General features: G+C 37.6%; 1 long non-coding RNA gene across 1 annotated transcript in view; it reads left to right on the top strand.

Moving 5' to 3' along the window:
* LOC121871870 overlaps positions 1–17,320 on the top strand; it is a 22,567-nt gene extending 5,247 nt beyond the window's left edge. Inside the window, exon 2 of the long non-coding RNA XR_006089974.1 lies at positions 8,561–17,320. This is a non-coding gene — a long non-coding RNA (uncharacterized LOC121871870). The remainder of the gene's footprint in view (positions 1–8,560) is intronic.
* The last annotated feature ends 1,327 nt before the right edge of the window (positions 17,321–18,647 follow it).

Genomic DNA, 18,647 nt, shown 5'->3' with positions numbered 1-18,647 from the left:
GACGTATTGTGTCGGGAAAAAGTGGAGTTTGGGGGTCGGCCCGGTCTCTATTTCAATTAATCCCATATGTTATGTTGTTCACTTTACGCGTTTCTCACTTTACGCGGGCCGCCGTGTGTTGAATTAACCGCGTAAAGTGAGGGTTCACTGTATGTATGTATGTATATGTATATGTATATGTATATGTATATGTATATGTATATATATATATATCACAGAATATAATACTAAGGAGTGATGGATTATTGCAAATATAAATGGTAATAGATATTAAGGCATTAAATAAAAGACAGTTTCATTATATTTTAGCAGGATTTTATGGTCACTTATCCTATCCTTTTTTAAAGAAATCTTTGAATGTGATACTGGTTGGCAATGGTAAAGGTATAAGGATAGACTTAAGACAAAACTGAAAAAGTGCCAAATCGACCCTCCTCACCTGGGAGATGGTTACTTCACACCGTAACGCTTGGAGGAGCACCACATGAGAAGGTGTCAATACTTTCGACGTTGCCGCTGCCCTTCCCGCACTGGATGTAGCCCTCTACACGTGCAACATCTGTGGACGGCCCTACCGGTCCCATATTGCTTTCTCGAGTCACCTCAGAATTCACCAACAAAGGTGACAGAAACCTTAATAGCTCATATCATTGTATCATAGCTAGATAATCGTCATACTCGATTCTGAGTGACAGCAAAGTACCTAGTAGTGGAATTGTATATTTTTCTGGCATATGCCTATGCCTAAAGATACAGTATTTTAGATGTTTCTTAAATTTTTTTTGCAAGCTCTTCTGAGCTTGTATTTGTGGAAGTGTTGGCACCCTACTTACATTCCTTTTCAAATTTAGGCCCTTGAGATCACACATTGCCAGGATGCTAATGCTAGGGCAGATGTCTTGTTGGGGGTAAATGTTAACGTCTAAATGGAAGAGGGTGTGTAAGTTGATTATGTATAAGTCAGGTTATAGCAAGGGAGGACTGTGCCTTGCTGCACAGATTGCTTGTGTGTGACATGTTGCTAAAAAAAGATGTAGGGGAAGAAAGGTGTGTGTTCCAACACACACGGAGATATTTTATGTTATGTTAAGGAGAGTAGAATCAGCCAGTAACAGTGTGAGGGGTAGTGTTACTAGATGCTGGGCAAAAATACAGGATATTCTTCTGAGTGAAGCAGACAAGATGTGTAGCAAGCCAGGCATACAGTAACATGGTGGTGGAATGATGAAGTAAACAAAGATATGAAGGTGAAAAAAAGATCATGTAAGACCTGGAAGATGGATGGTGACAAGGAGGAGTACCTGGAGGCCAAGCACAGGTCCAGTCCAACCAGAAGAGAAGTTTACAAGAGTAAGAAGTTTGAAGAGGATGCGTGTGTGGAATACATTAGCACAAATGCAAGAGGCATGGGCATCTGCTGCCATTTTTCCAGGGGGGCAAGAGGGGACAAAAGCACTTAAGACAAAACCCCCCAGTTAAAGTGCATATTAGGACAAAATGCTCCATCCTAGAGGGATTTTGTCTGAGGGGAATTTGTTTTACACTTGACAAGGGGATAAACTAATTTATAAGGATAAAGGTGATGCATTTGAACGGGGGGACTACAGGGGCCTGAAGTTGTTAGGTCAGGTTATGAAATTTGTGGAAAGAAATGCAGTTTAAATTCATGTCAGGTATGGGGACTACAAAGGTACAGGTAATATTTATGGCCAGGCAACCACAACATATATCTGGGGAAGGAGAGAAAGCTGTACTTTGTATTTGTAGACTTAGAGAAGGTATATGACAGGAAGGAACCATGTAAAGTAGTATAGTGGGAAATGAGAAAGTTAACCTTGAGTTTCTTGCTTGAGTGATTATTATGATATTGTATGAAGGCTCAAAAACCACTGTAAGGGTAAACGACGAGGAAAGTGAAGACATTGAGGTGAAGGTAGGGGTTAATCAAGGGTGTGTTGTGGCCCTCTTCTGTTGATCATAGTTCTGAAGGCACTATCAAGGGAGTTTGGGACTGGTTTTCCCAGGGAGTTGTTGTATGCGGATAGCAGATCGTATTGAAGAGGCAGTGGAGAATTTAAGAAATGGAAGAATGGAATAAAGTCAAAGGGTTTAAGACTGAATGTAACCAAAAATACCAGTTTGTGGTAGAAAGTGGAAAATGGCTGTGTACTTCTGTGAGAAAGGTGTTGGCAGCAAGTTGGAAACTTAATAGTGTGCAATGAGTGTGGAAGGTGCTTAAGAGTGCAGTGATGTAAATGGCAGTCTGCTGGATGTTACTGACTTTTAAGTGTTCTGGCAGTCAAGTTGATACAGCACTCGTCTCCTGTTTCATGGGTTGATGGTTTGACTCCTGGGCACTCCCAGTTCACCCTTGATCCCAGCTGTAAATGGGTACCAAAGCTTACAACATGGGGAAGTGCGTGTGGTCGAGTGCAGTACTGACCATGCTGCCTCCTTGTGTACCGAAGGCTTAGCAAACAGTGTTGTATCCACACTTTCAAATGAGCAGGCATGCCTAGAGACCCACTTTCACTTCTTTTCTGCACATTTAATCAATCATGTGGCCTTTGCAAGGCTGGAGAAACTCAGCAATTGGGATACAGTACAAATCTGGAATATGCTATTGAGTTTTGCTACCTGGATGAAATGATCAATGTTAGAGGGTGATGCTGAAGCTTGCTCAGTTGCAAGTCAGAACTAGCGGGAGGAAGTGGGAGTTGCTAACTTTATTGATAGCCAGAGGACATTTCCTTCATGTGAAAGGAAAGACGTACAGTTTTTAAATAACGTGAGAAGTGTTTTTTTTTAACAACACTGAAACATTGGTGGTTAAAGAGGATGATGTATGTGAGCTTCAGTGAGCTGAAATGACAATGGTGAGGTGAATGTGTAATGTGAAAATTAAAAATAAGAATCCCTGTTTAGAGCTAATAGGGTAACTAGGTATTGAGTGGATTGGTGAGATTTTATTTAGAGGTAAGTTAAGATCTGATGGAGAGAATAGAAGTTAAGAGGTGCAGGAGTCTAAATGTGGAAGGGAGGTGAACCAGGGGTAGGCCAAATATGACATGGGGAGAGGTTGTAAGAAATGACATTATAGTTAAGAACCTTATCACAGAGGCTGCAAGAGAGCAGAAACTGCAGCAAGAAGAGCTGCTCTCAGATAATGATGGCTAGCCCACTTAAGTATGGAAAGTGGTTGTAAAATGATGATGATGAAGGTGTTTATTGATGTCAGAACAATTACCTTTCCACTTTTGCAACTGATTGAGTATACCATTTCAGAGTTACTTATAAATGTTCCTTAGGGTGTGAAAACAGCTTTGAGTGGGGTTATTTGCTTTTACCTTAACACTTCTCTTTAATAATGAAAAACAAGAATTGAGGTGTAGTATGGATATGTTTAAGAGATGGCTAAGTTAACTCAACTAGCTTTCCTTTAATTAATTATTAAATATAGTCGGGAATTGACCTTTATTATTTTATTAATATATTTTGTGTGACCTTATAATTATGAAAGAGTTTGTGTTAAAAAAAAGGTTTTATGATACACAGGTCATATCATCAAATATCCAGGATCCTCAACTGATGCTATTCCTGTATTTATGGTAAATTTTTAGTGCTACCCTGTCTACTTACTCATATTATTCTATAGTTTTCATGTATTTCTCTGTTGTATTAACTGCAGTCACATCAGTGTATATATATATATATATATATATATATATATATATATATATATATATATATATATATATATATATATATATATATATATATATATATATATATATATATATATATATATATATATATATATATATATATATATATATATATATACAGTCAATCCTCACATTACGCGGTCCCGCATTCCGCGTTTCACCGTTAACGCGGTGCCTTGCCAGAACCTAACATGCTCACATTCCGCGGTCGTGAACCCCATTACGCGGAGAGCGGCTGGCAAGCCGCGCCATTTTTGGATCCAAACCTCCCGCCATCCGCCATGTTGTGTAAGAGGCGCGAAAATGGTGCGCACAAGGTCGCCCAGTCATCAAAACATTACCGAGTTCTTTACCCGCCACCCACCACAACCGGCCCAAGTCAGTGATAGTGATAATTATAGTGAGGATATGGACTTGTATGGACTTTGAGGGGTTTAACAAAGAGGCCCTGCAAGCCTCTGTGGTGGATAGTGATACAATTGATACCAGTGATACAGGTGAGGGCCAATAATCTGCCCTCTGCCTCGGAACCAACCCCCCATCCCCGTGTGCCCAGCCATCTTTTCTACTCATGTAAGTGTTAAAAAACCTAATATTATTGATATTTCTCTTAATTATTAATTGTGTGTGCATGCCATCATAAAGTTAAGATAATATTTTTACTACAACATAGTTGTGTGTCGTCAAAAAGTGGAGTTTGGGGATCGGCCTGGACTCCATTTCAATTAATCCCATATGTTATGTTGTTCACTTTACGCGTTCCTCACTTTCCGCGGGACCCTCCGGGTTACATTAACAGCGTAATGTGAGGACCAACTATATATATATATATATATATATATATATATATATATATATATATATATATATATATATATATATATATATATATATATATATATATATATATATATATATATATATATATATATATATATATATATATATATATATATATATATATATATATATATATATATATATATATATATATTTATTCAGTGGTCCCTCGGTTAACGAACACAATTCGTTCCAGAAGGTCGTTCGTTAACCGAAACCATTGTTTCAATGGGATTTTGGGTAATTGGTTCCAGCTCACCGAAAATTACATACAAACTAAAAATAAATGCAGTAATGTACACTTACTTTGAGGTGTGCATGTAGAAGGCTCCTGGTTGATGATGATGGGAATTAGAATGGGGGTGGAGGAGAAGGGAGAAGAGAAGTCACCCCATGCCGCCATTTCACCCATAAAATTTTAGTTCACTTGGTGTAATTCAAGATTATTTTCTTTTAATCAACACTGCACTGTGCTATATATTATCAATATGTAAAATATATTTCAAAATGACCATAATTTTACTGGAAACACAGAAAAAAGCATTTATGTTGAAGAGTCAAACAAGATGTTCCTTCCTCTGAACTGGTAAACAAACTGACGCCAAGCTTGGTGTGTTGAGTGGCTGCTTGGCGCGTAAAAAACTAGTTTCCTGTACTTCAATTATGTTCAATAATTGTTAAAATGACTAAAAAATTTAATATAAAACTTAAAATTATTGAATAATACAACCTTCTTGATATTTACTAAAATGGTAAAGAATTTAAGCCCTAAAACCGATTACTATATTGGCAGACTAATACTACAGCTGGTTGGCAGCCAAATGCAGGCGAAAACATGTTGGGAAAAATTCTTAAGGAATTCGTTAACCGAAGTGAAGAATCTTATGGAAGGTAATTCGTTAACCGAGGGATCACTGTATAATATATATATATATATATATATATATATATATATATATATATATATATATATATATATATATATATATATATATATATATATATATATATATATATATATATACAGATTACCCACTTAGCGGTCAGGTGAACCCAGAGGGATTCGCGTTAAGTGAAAGCGATTAAAGTGAATAACAGAACATGGGATTAATTCAATAGAACCCAGCCCGACCCCAAACTCCACTTTTGACGACAAAATACTTATATTTGTGAAGTAAAAATTCTATCTTAGCTTTATGGTGGCATGAAAAACAAGTAATATAGAAGAGGTTAGGTTAGGAAGATAAAGGTTAACATGGGAAAAATAAAGAACTCGGTTAAAAAACGAAAATTTTGTGAGGAACACTCACGGTGAAGTAGAAGAGATGGGTGAAGGCATGCAGGGATGGAGGCTGGTTCGAGGAGCAGAGGGCAGATTACTGCCCCTCAGGTGAATCACCATTACTAGGTGAATCAATATCCTTATCACTTACAGTTGTTATGGCTTCCTGACCAAATCCCTCAAAATCACTTCACTATCACTATCACTGGCTTGGGCTGGCTTATTTGTGGGTTCTTGAGGCGAAGAACTCGGTTATGCTTTGCTTTGTGGCTAGCTTTGATGTTGTCATGATACACCGTGATGTCACGGCTCCTGGCCTGCACCAATCCGAATATGGAAAACGTCATAGGCGTTCATCGTCAGTGTCGCGGAAGCGATGGACTTAATTTTTCTGTTAACTCTGAGACCTTAATATCACTATAGCTTAAAGCTAGGTTCTTGGAGAATGGCCTTTTCCTTCTTCCTCCACCTCTTCACTGGCGGGTTCTTCTTCCAACATCTCGTGGCCAGTCACTTCAGGATCTCTGATCACCTCCATGATAATAACCGTTGGTGGTCTCGGGAAGCCTTCAGCTGTAATACTGGCGCAGCTTCTCTGGCAGATCCTGCTACTGCAACAGTCTGAACCTGACCAGTCACAGGTTCACTCCTCCTCTCTCACCTGGTATGCCATGCAACACATGTGTCTCCATCGCATTGACGAATACATTAGCAATAGTCAGCAGATCCCATGCCTCCACCAAGAAGTCTAGCTTGTTTAGCGTTAAACTTCTTCAAAATTGTTTGACGAGAGAAGTTCTTCGGAAGTCGCCGCCTCATTCCTTGTCACCGTCCTTTTACTCTGGCTATGGGGTGTCACCCAGCTACGCAACTCATCCTTGGTGTTGGTAGAGTCGTTCAGGAGCTTGAATTTCTTTGCAGTATGCAGCTTTAACGTACAGATTAACTCCTGGTCCATGGGCTGGATTAATGGCGTAGTGTTGGGAGAAGGAAGACCGCACTACGTTGGGGTGACGATCCGCCGTAGAAGCGAGTGTCCAGGTCACGTTGTCAAGGAGCAACAATATTGAAAAGGAACATTCTGTTGCTTTCGCCAGAATTTCTGCGTCAGGAACAAAACAGTTGTCAAACCAGAAGAGGGACAGAAGAGGACATCCACGCCTTCTGATGCGGTTAGCCAGTGGACGATAAAGCTTGTTCATGTCCATATTCTTGTGGCGTGCGGCTTGCGGGCTTTGTGAATCACCGATAACTTTGGTTTACAGGTACGGGCGTGGTGGTAAACAGGGCGGTGATCGTTCCTTCACCATCTTCCGGCCCTTACCTTGCTTTCATAGACTGGACAGCGAAAGGTCTTGGAAGGTAACTTTTTTCAGAAAAGACCAGATTCGTCATGTTAAACACCTGGTCGTCACTGTACTGTCCTTCCTCCATAATCTCCTGCGTAAGCGGAGGAAAATCTCTAGCCGCCGCCTGGTCATACCCTAAGCTTCCTCACCAGCAAACAGTGTTGGTGACCTTATTCCTCTCTTAAACCTATGCAGCCAACCATGAGGAAGCATTGAAGGGGTTTGGGCTCTGCAATTCCCAGTTTCACGATGTCACTGCTGCGTATAGCTCACGTCGTACTCCTGCACTGGCGCGTGTCCCCACCGCCATGTTAAATAAGCCTGGCCCCGCGCAAATAACTCACCAGCAAAGTTTCCACTTTTGCCAGCACCTGTTCTGTAATACCTGATAGATAAAACACCTGCAGACTTTATGATCTTCATGTGCTCCTTTATCTTAGCTGCATCCTTCTTTGTTATGCGAATCGTAGATTCGTTGGCATATGCTGGCCTTGAGATCAACAGCGTCTTCCTTTCTCCAAATCTTGAACAATTTGGTACTTCAGCCGTCAACTTAATAGGCGTCGTGTCTTCTTTGGTTTAGTGCCGCTGGGTCCAGAGTAAGGAAAGGTTTCTCTCTGGGGTGGTGGTCGGCGGAGAAACCATTTTCTGCGGAGCAATGGATGCGCGTTAACCCGAAGCGTAACCTTGAGGATGAAACTGCCGCGGCTAGGTCAAAGCGTCGTCTCTCCTCCTCCCTCCTCCCGGGGTGAATCACGTCATAATACTTTAAGCCAATTACAGCTAGCAGCAAGAAGTGAGGCTGCATGGCCAATCACAGTCGAGGCGTCATATGATGTCAGTGATAGCATAACAAAGACACACACTTTCTGCGCCTGCAGCGCCGCTTACCCAAGCGGAGGGAGGAGAGGCAGAGCAGGCAGGCGGGCGGGTGGGTGGCGTGGTCAAAATCCTAAAAATAGCATCCGAGCCGGACCTCACAGCGTAGCTGTGGGAAAAAACCCAGCGTTAAGTGAAAGTTCAGCTTTGGCAAGGCACCATGTCGCAGCAGCGTTAAGTGAAAGCGTTAGCCGAGAGGTAAAACTGTATTTATATTATATATATATATATATATATATATATATATATATATATATATATATATATATATATATATATATATATATATATATATATATATATATATATATATATATATATATATATATATATATATATATATATATATATATATATATATATATATATATATATATATATATATATATATATATATATATATATATATATATATATATATATATATATATATATATATATATAATTTATTTATTTATTTTTTTTAATTTTGATTTTTTTTTCAGATGATGATGTGAAAAATGTTGTGGTGAATCCTCAAGATATAGTTCCAGATTGTCTGATGGCAGAAACTTCAACAAACAACACTGTCAGAATGGATGGTTTTCAGACAGGCCAATCTTCAGCTTCAGATACCTCTCAGAATTGTGAACAAACCTCATATTATGAAAAGCCAAATTCTGATTTAACTCCAAATATTGGTCCATCAAGGAGAACAAGAAAGCAAAAGATGGATCAGTTATGTGATGAGGATATTCTTCTTGCTCAGATGCAAATGCAACAAGCCCAACTTTCAATAGAAAACTTAAGATTAGAGCGTAAAACTCTACAAGAGAGGTACCAACAACAGCGGGAGGCCCATGAGTGGCAACGAGCTCAACATGAGGCAAATTTGAACTTGGCAATGTTGCAAATAAAATTTTGGGAAAAGAAAACTGGTTATGGAGATATGGAAACATAATGCAGAAAATTATAGCTAATGAAAGATAACTGACATAAATGGTGTATGGAAAGTCATCTTAATCATCTCGTAATCTTTTAAAAAGAATACTTGATAGTGATAGTGTGAACTGTAGGAAGTACCTGAATCAAACATTACTTTAGATCCATTAAGAAAATGAGTGTTTGCGAAAAAGGATATGTTAATGAAAACTTCCATACATTTATATCATGGGAAGTGAAATTTGATATCTATTTTGAAGTGAGAATGGCTTGAACGTGTTATTGATGTTGACAATTGAGGCCCTGCCTACTGAATATGTCTTAATGCCACAAAAATTTAAATGAGGATTAAGGCAAAAACTTGTAGCAGGAAATGTAATACTAGTATATTTCATAAGCTAGTTGAGGAACTGGAAAATCATCATATTGTTATAGGATAAATATGGGGTGAATATTCCTGAGTTATTGTAGAATGCAGAGAAATTGCTGAGCCAAATACAGCTTTTGCTCCTAGCCCATCAGCCTATCGTATAGGTGAGTGCACGTTATGTGACCAGATCACACTCGGCCAATCACCATGCTGCACCTTTCTCCTAAACCCACACATAATTCAGTACGTGCTCTCCCTTTATTGGTAATGCTTGTGGTAATTTTTATACATAATTTTATTGTGTTTACAGCAGGCATGGGGATGAAGCCAAGCCTCCGGATTTGAAGCCAAAGTATTGGAATGTCAAAAAGCCAAAGCCAAACATTAAAAAAGTCATGAAGCCAAAGCATTAAAAAAAGTCATGAAGCTAAGGTCAGGGCCTATAAAGGCTGTATTATCTTATGTTGATGGGAATATGTATGGTATTCTAAGTTACAGCAAGGCTTTTGAGATAAGCTAACTTTATTTTAAGCTCATTGTTCTTAGGGTAAGTTTTGACTGTAGGCTGAAAGAGGTATTAACAGTTTATATTACTAAATTTATTTTATCCATAATGCATAAACATACTAATTTACAGTCACAAATCACAGAGAAGCATTGGAATGAATCATCATACGAGTTTCTAAGGTATGTTTGATCTCTTCTGATGTTTAGGTCAGGTCCTTGTGAAAATAGGCCAGTAGGGATAACTTGTGATGTCAGTATGGATTTTACCTGAACTCACCTAAAGTTTACCCTTCCCAGAATTACCTGGGGTGGAGAATCTAACCTGATTGACCTGTGACAATATGTTCTTGTGTTGGCTCTGGTCACTGACATGCTGGTCAGTAATTTTGGTGCCAACACGACAACCCATGTCACTTGTCAAGTCAGGTTAGGCCAAAATTGTGCTGCCTTGGCTCTGCCTGTGGCTTCGAAGCTGGAGCTATGCCTCTGGCTTTGAATCTGAAGCTGTGCCTCTGGCTTTGAAGCTGAAGTTGGTGCTATGCCTCTGGCTTTGAGGTTGAAGTTGGTGTTATGCCTCTGTCTTCAAAACCAAATTAAAAAAGCATGGCTTTCAGAAGCTTCAGCCAGCTTCAGCCCCATGCCTGGTTTACAGGGTTATATTGTGATGCAACAACTATGGATCCAAGTGTTACCTCAGGTATCTCAGGTTTTACATGGTGAAGGTATATGACAAGATAGCTACAATTCTTTAGGATGCTAATGCAGGTGGGGTTGTGGAGCAGCATATCTTAAACCTGCTTATTTTTTTCTCTTCCTGGCAGTTGAACAACTCTGGAAGGCTGGGCCTCAATTGTATGTTCATTTGTAGAAAATAATGTTCTGTACTGTACTGTATATGTCAGATGGATGGCAGCGCCAGGTAAGCTAAAGACTAGAAAAGTATTGTGCTCTATTGTATATTTTTGTTTGATAAATTATGCACAATTTTGTGGATGAAATCCACTTTATGTATATTTTCATCGAGTTCACAGATTGGTAGTGTGTGTATATATATATATATATATATATATATATATATATATATATATATATATATATATATATATATATATATATATACACACAGTATGTACTGTATAACTGTATACAGTATTTAAATAATGCTCGGGTTGTACACATATTAAACCTCCCCATGGTGTTTGAGGAGTAAATGCGTAAATGCTTGCTCATATTTCAGCAATAAATTATTTGATCATAGGCTCTGTTCATTGGAACTATGGATCTATGAGTACTTCTCTCGTACTCGTTTATTGATTTGTGTAAAAAATACACTAATTTAAAAAAATATCTTTGGCATTTAGCATGGTGGAAGCATACATTTTTGTGCATATAAGGTTATAATAATTGCAGTACGTATACTCTTCGGAAATTCACACACTTCAGAGTTATTTTATGCCACAAATCCATGTTATGCATGGTAAAGCCTTATCTGGAGTACAGAGAGGTTGACTTTAATCCAAATGCATTTTGAGCCTTGTGCCTATTGGAATACTAAATGGGTCAAAGAGCTCAGTACCAGACTTTTTTTCCAGTCAGCATGGAATCTTCACTTCAATGTGAATGTGATTTACTCTGTTAGTTATTTAAGATGATTCTTGATTTTGCTAAATAATGAAAGTTCCATTGTAAGTTTCGTCTTGTTAAAGAGTTTCACCTGTGTGGCTAAACTCATTGTAAAGTAATTACTGAACACTGTACAGTGTCGGGCCCCTTTATACGGGGATGTAATTTTTCCATTTTTTGCAGGAAAAATTTTGAGGATAGCGATTTATCACCCGAATAGTCCATGTCCATTTAGAAAATATTTAGGGGGTAGACAAAGACCCAGAATGCTTGATGACTTGATTGCAGACACAAACATGGTGTGATTTTAGTGGTGATGCCAAAGTGTGATCATTTACAATACTGAAAAGTAGGAATATCGTTGGTGTCATATCTTGAGGCTTCATTTATTTTCATATTTCATATATATTCAGCAGCAGAAGTTGATCCCAAAACAACATGCATGATATGAGGGAAGAGTTGACAGATTTGTTTTGAATGTCTAATTATTTAATATTTATGATTGGAAATTGCCTAAGAATACATTTCTTGCAATTATCTTAATTGGTATCAATATGTAAAATGTGGTAAAATAATGTTATTGAGTAATATATATGACATCACTTTATAATGAATGTGTTATTAAGCATGAGAAATATTCGTTGGAATCAGCAGTAAAGTAATCATATACGTCTGGATGCCCAGTTATTGAATCATCTTGCAGCAGTGTTATAATTTGTTTTCAATAACATTATTTTACCACATTTTATACATTAATACTAATAAGGTTACAGGCATACCCTATAATCAACGCATATAGGAACCATGAAAAGTCGTTGGTTGGCAAACCAACGGTTAGCAAACAAATTAATCCCATAAGAGTATAAAAAGTTCAGGGGGTTAGGGGACTGGTCACCCCCCAAAAACACCCATGTACCCTTGTTATATCTATTTCATTCACACTATCAAGCAAGAAAATAAAGCAGTCATATAAAGCAAGCATAATAAGCATTAAATAAGGAATATAAAGCATAAATTGAGACTTATTTACCTGTGTTGTAGATGGTAGAGACAGTCTAGGGTGGCAAGTTTAAGTCTCTACCAATCTTTGCTGGCCCATCACCACTCTTATTATGCCTTGTCACATCACATCAAGGAGGGGCAGCACATGACAAACTATCACTGGGGCATTTAGGCATGATAGCATAACATGCAATGTTGGAATTAATGAAAAAGCACAAAGTCAGAAACACATGGTAAGTGTAAGCAAGTGCAGAGGCGGGAATGAGTTGGAGGCAGTACACAGTGCCCTCTCGCACCACTGCCCGCCAAATTCAAAACAGCTCTGCCGTTCCTCCCCGATCAACGGATTTTTTTTAGTATATGTACTGCCGAAGCAAGTTCTCCAGGGTATCAACGAAACTTATGGGGTATTTCTTCTATATACTGCATAATTGTCAGTTATGCGAATCAGCGGTCAGTGGGACGTTGATTTTTGGGGTATACCTGTAGATGCAAGAAAAGTATTCTTCAGCAATCTCCAATCACAAATCTTAAATAACTTTGTATTTAAAGCATATCTGTCATCTATTCCCCAAAGTGTTACCAGATTACCTGCCTCATATCATGCAAGTTAGCTCAGGATGAACTTCTGTATATAGATACAGTATTTAATTTTTTAACTCACATAAATTGAGATGACATACAGTACATGGCAAAACACTACCTCTAAAAAATATTTTCAAATATATGGTAAATTGTGAAAATGTTAAAGCTTCTGGGGCACTATTCTTTCTACCCCCCCCCCCCACACACACACACACACACACCTACACCTCTCTCTACCTCTGGACTCCCACTAAGGCTCTGCTCCTCAAACCTATTGGTGGCCAACAGTGGCTTTCCAGATTCTCAACTTGTTTTCTTTTTTTTTCATTCATGGTGAGTCACATCCCTGTATACTTGAATAGCTTTTCTTAAAATGCAATGCAATGGCTATACCAAAACCTGTACCAATCTTTTGTCTGAGGAAATTGATCTATTGACAGCTCCTCCCACTTCTCTATAAAGAATCAAAGAAATTTCTTGCACATGTATTCACATACCGGTAAACCTAACTTACAAGCATCTGATTATATGTCTTTGTGTTGTAGATCTTCATAGTATGATTTGAATAATTATTTTATAGTTGGAGAGATGTATTCTGTATAACTTTTCAAGTTTATTTCACTGCATCTTCTAAATATTTTAATGAGTGATAAAGTTCATTTGACTGTGTTCTCTTCCACATTTTTGTTTTGTATGCTGTAGCTAGTACAGCTGGACATTAGCAGCAAAAACAATAAAACGATTGCCCTACCCGTTTTTTAGCTGAGAAATGTCTGTGAATTACTTTTATAGTGTACCTAAAAACACATTTAATTGCATTGAAAATTGAAGAAAAAACGTTGGCTGTGAAATTACCTGGGGCAGTGTGACCCCTGAGCAGTCAGTCAGTTGCTCTTCTAAGGTGTCAGGATTGCTTGGGACACAGAAAAGTGGGTGGAGCAGAGTTGAAAGATTAATTCTCTTACACACACACTCTACCTCAGACACTATACCTCACACATACTCTCTACCTCAGACACCATACCTCACACATATACTCTACCTCAGACACTATGCCTCACACACACTCACTACCTCAGACACTATACCTCACACACACTCACTACCTCAGACACTATACCACACACACACACACACACACACACACACACACACACACACACACACACACACACACACACACTCTACCTCAGACACTATACCTCACACATACCGTACACATACTCTACCTCAGACACTATACCTCACAATACACACACACACACACACACACACACACACACACACACACACGTACTACATTCCCCATCAAGTGTACACATTCTTTCTTTTACTCAACTTTGATACTTTGGTGTAATTTCATGCAAATGCTATCTGTTATCACAACAGATCCCTGGATAATTGTCAAAAAAAAAAGCCAAAGCGGTTTTACTAATTAAAATGAATTAAATGCAGCCGTTTTTGTCTGCTTTAAGTGTGGCTATGGCTGAGCTCAGGGAGTTAGGTGCTCACTTGGGCCTATTGAGAGGTAATGGTGTAGTAACTGGATACAGTATACGTACTGTATTGAAATGATCCACCTCACCTCTTCCTTGATTGACACACAATTTTGAGTTGATGCTGTTCATACAGATATCAAAAGGTTATTCTGATTTGTTGAGTAATGAACCACGTCAGTAACTTGCAATGGGGACATAATTTATACAGCGATACTCAAACCATTCCCATATACTCCGGTGAGTGAGCTGCTAATTTTTTCAATCTTGATTGTTCCTTGTCTTATAAAATAATTCCTATTCTACAGATCTTTGCAGCTCCTCTATAGATGTATGTACAAATCAGTGCAATCCCTGCTATGTACAAAGTAAATGCAGAGCCTCAGGATAAACTTCCATATTTGAATGCATTTGTCACTTTCACAATACCAGTACTGTATAAACAAATGTAGTAGCAAAATTATTAAATATTGCAGTCAGCATAGGCATTTAGAAATACATGTACAATGTAAACCGCTGCTAACAAGTAGTGTTTGAACGATCATTTTTTTCCTGTTAAACAAACCATGCACAATCCTTTAAAAATTGAGAGTTTAAGTTTGCAAGATTACTGTTAAAATATTTCCTTAACAGATACACAATTGCCTTCTCATATCCTTAGTCTAAATTCTGATAAAAGGTAACATGTTGCGAGAGGTCCATTATCAGTTAAATACTGTACTGACAGATAAATGGTAACAATTCAGTACGGTGTATTGTTAGGTACTGGAAAATCCTTTAGCTCGGGGATCTTAGGTAAATTTTTTACCTGGTGTACAAGAATGGTATAAAAGTGCATTTTGAGGTACATTTAACATTTTATTATATTGGTAACTTCCTTAGAAGGTACATGTAGTCTTGTCTTTTAATATATAAAAACTTGGTGAACTACATGATACTTTGGCAGGAGATCATGAAAGGGTATTATCATTTATCATTGTTAATGAATGATAAGTAAGTACTAAATATTGAATCTACTGTATGTACTTTAATATAGATTCTGGTGAAGATTTCTTATGTTGTGAATTGGTAAAAGAAAGCTGAACGTTTCAGTTATTTTGAATGGAGACTCGCTATATAACTGACCCCTCACTTTTGCATGAGGCTAGAACACGGAATGCTGATTTAACCCAATGACTACGGCATTTGGGAAATCAAGGGTACCCCATATACTGTACTGCAAAACCATTACATATGATTTTTGTTTTGTTTTTTTAATTGAAGATATAAAATTTTGAAGGCACAAGTACCATATAAAAGCTTTGTACTTATGATAATTAGCGAGTTATGTGTATGAAGTGAGGCGGAGTGTAACTGGCAACTGCTGAGCGCAGGTGGTTGTGGTGGTGCAGCAGTGGGTTTTTGTGATGCAAAGTGGTTGTTAAGCCCTTTTGTAGGTGGGGAGCTAGTCTGGTATTGTAGGTTGGGTAAGGGGCTATTACAGACAGGAGGAGGGTGATGAAGCATAAATAATTCTAAGTCATTCCGAGGTGATGATGATAAGTTGATTTGAGGCTCCACCAACCTTGTGTTTCACTCTAAAGTGTATACCAATTATATATTTTCCATTCTTAGCATGATTTTTGGCACATAGCTTTAAATTCACAACGCCAAATGCCAGTTGTCTAAGACAACGATGACGCAATTTCGGTAAATCATATAAAGACGATGATAGCAATTCAAGGTTAAAGAACTGTATAGATTTCTTTAGTACTAATACTAAAGTGACATGGGCAGTCATTCATAGTGAATGTAATAGTTTGGTTGTGTATTAAATATTGATTCTTTTTAATATAATAAAGAAAACGATAGTATTATTTTTATTTTATCTCCATATTTTTATATTTTTGCATATGAAAGAATGCAAAAGATCAAAGGCAATCACAGAGCTCTGATTGTAGCCCTCAAATATAAAGCAGGAAGGCAAGTGCCACAATCCACTGTACTTATGTTTGCTTTTTTAATTACTGTATCTGTATTTTCATGCATAAACGTGTGTATCAAAGAATGGACCGTTTTTAAATATGAAAAGGATGATAGTTTTCCACAAGTGGAGTACAGTACCTTGTATTTTATAAAATGAATTCTCAACAGCTGAAACTCAAGTACAGTATGTATTTGTAAAGTGTGAAACTTGTAATTTATTATTTAAAGTGAAGTGAATGTAATCTAAATTAACTTTTATTCTACTACCTGTAAACTGATTCTACAATAAGTTTCATGTATGTCTTAAACCTTCTATGAATATTTTAATATACTCTAGTTATATGTGTACAGTGTATGTGTGAGAGAGTGAGATACAGTATACTGTTAATGTGTTTATCTAAAGAAACTTATTGTAAGTAAAAATAAACCAGAATGAATCTACAGTATTTTAAATACAGTACAGTATATAGAAAAAGAATTAAAGGTGATTACTGAATGACAACTGCAGACATTTAAGTCTAATGGCTTAGGGTATCTTTTTGAGAAGGTGTAAAATGTATTGTACTTTGTAGTCTGTTATGTGATGCTAAATGTTAATTAGAATTTCTCCTTTGTTGAACAAAGGATCCTGCTCTCCATGAATTATGAATTCATGGCTTTAATTTTTTCCACAATATTTTTGTTAAATATTAACCATTCATATTCATGTTCTGTTTCCATTGCCTGTGATAAAACATTTATTTGTAATGAAGATGAATAAAATGTATGGATGGGCAGTTAAAGTTTTACCCTTTATATTTATCATTTTAAATTCTAAGTACATTTTTTCTTGGAATAATATAACCAAAGGTAGGCTGTTTCAGCAAGAAGATTGACTGATTTCCTTGTCAACTTGATTTCCAAGAAGTTAGCTACATAGGATGCTGAGGAGTCAATAATAACAGTGAAGGGTATAAGAGAAGCAAAGGCACAGACCCTCCCAATATAGTGAGAGATGCTGGCACCTGACACTGCTTTTGCCTCATGGGTAGTGTGGTTGCGGTGACCCGGTGGGTAGGTATATTGAAGATGGCTAATGGAAGACTACAAAACTCATGTATCTATAAAGGTATTGTATTTATTTAAAATAAGGTTAGGATTATTGTCGAATGTTAATGAATTGTAAACCATTCGATTACATCCCACTTGGACGATCGTCTGTTTAATGCGATTTAATGTAACCGAACCTAACGACCTCATTTAACTAAGTTGCTAAAAATACCATTAAACACATGGTTGCCTAAGTGGGAACCGTCCTAGCGAGATATTGCCAACTGTATCTCTGGAAGATTCGAGGGGGGGGGGTCCATACTCGCCCAATTTTAAATTTTTTTAAAATTAGTATGGTATGCTGGCATGTTTTTTTTAGTAAAAATTAATTACTATTGACCTCAGAATATCTCCTAATATAAAGTACTTATTGCCTCAAATTACCCTATGGTATTGGTCAGATTTAAAACAAATAAAAAATTCAAGTCCACTAAATCTCCCCCCAACTCGGTGGGCTCGCCATTTTCCCTCACCCACAACTTCTTGGACCCCCCACCCTCCCCCTTTTTATGTTCTTGTATCGCCCTGAATACTATTGGTTTTGCTAGTGTAAGTTTACCTGGCCTCATCGACATACTGTATCTGCACAGTACAGTATTTACATTGTCACATAATGAAGAATTAGCTCTCATTGGTCGTGAAACATATGCCAATATGAAGTTCCAAGAATTGTAAACAAAAAAAAATTACGTTATTATACTGTTGCTCTAGAATGTATGGGACAAGTTTTATAATATCTTCTAGAACATGGGTTGGATGTGAGAAGGGTGCTACCACGTGTGTGACCTTACTTACCATCTCTGGGGTTTCCCTCGGTTTTCCTAGTCTGGCTGTATCAAGGAATATTATTCCTTGGCCTGTACTGTGCAGTACTAGCGTGGGACCACTGAAAAATAAACTTATCAGAAGCATTAGGGAATTAAAACTAGCCACTAGTTTCCTTCACACAACATAGGTGTGCAAATTAAAAAAAAAAGTTTTCATGCACAGTAGAGAAGACCATATTGTTAAACA

The sequence above is a fragment of the Homarus americanus genome, unplaced genomic scaffold, assembly GCF_018991925.1.
Source record: "Homarus americanus isolate GMGI-L3 unplaced genomic scaffold, GMGI_Hamer_2.0 scaffold39675, whole genome shotgun sequence".
Lineage (NCBI taxonomy): Eukaryota > Metazoa > Arthropoda > Malacostraca > Decapoda > Nephropidae > Homarus > Homarus americanus.
The sequence above is the reverse complement of the archived record's forward strand: the minus strand, read 5'-3'. Positions and strand labels throughout refer to the sequence as shown.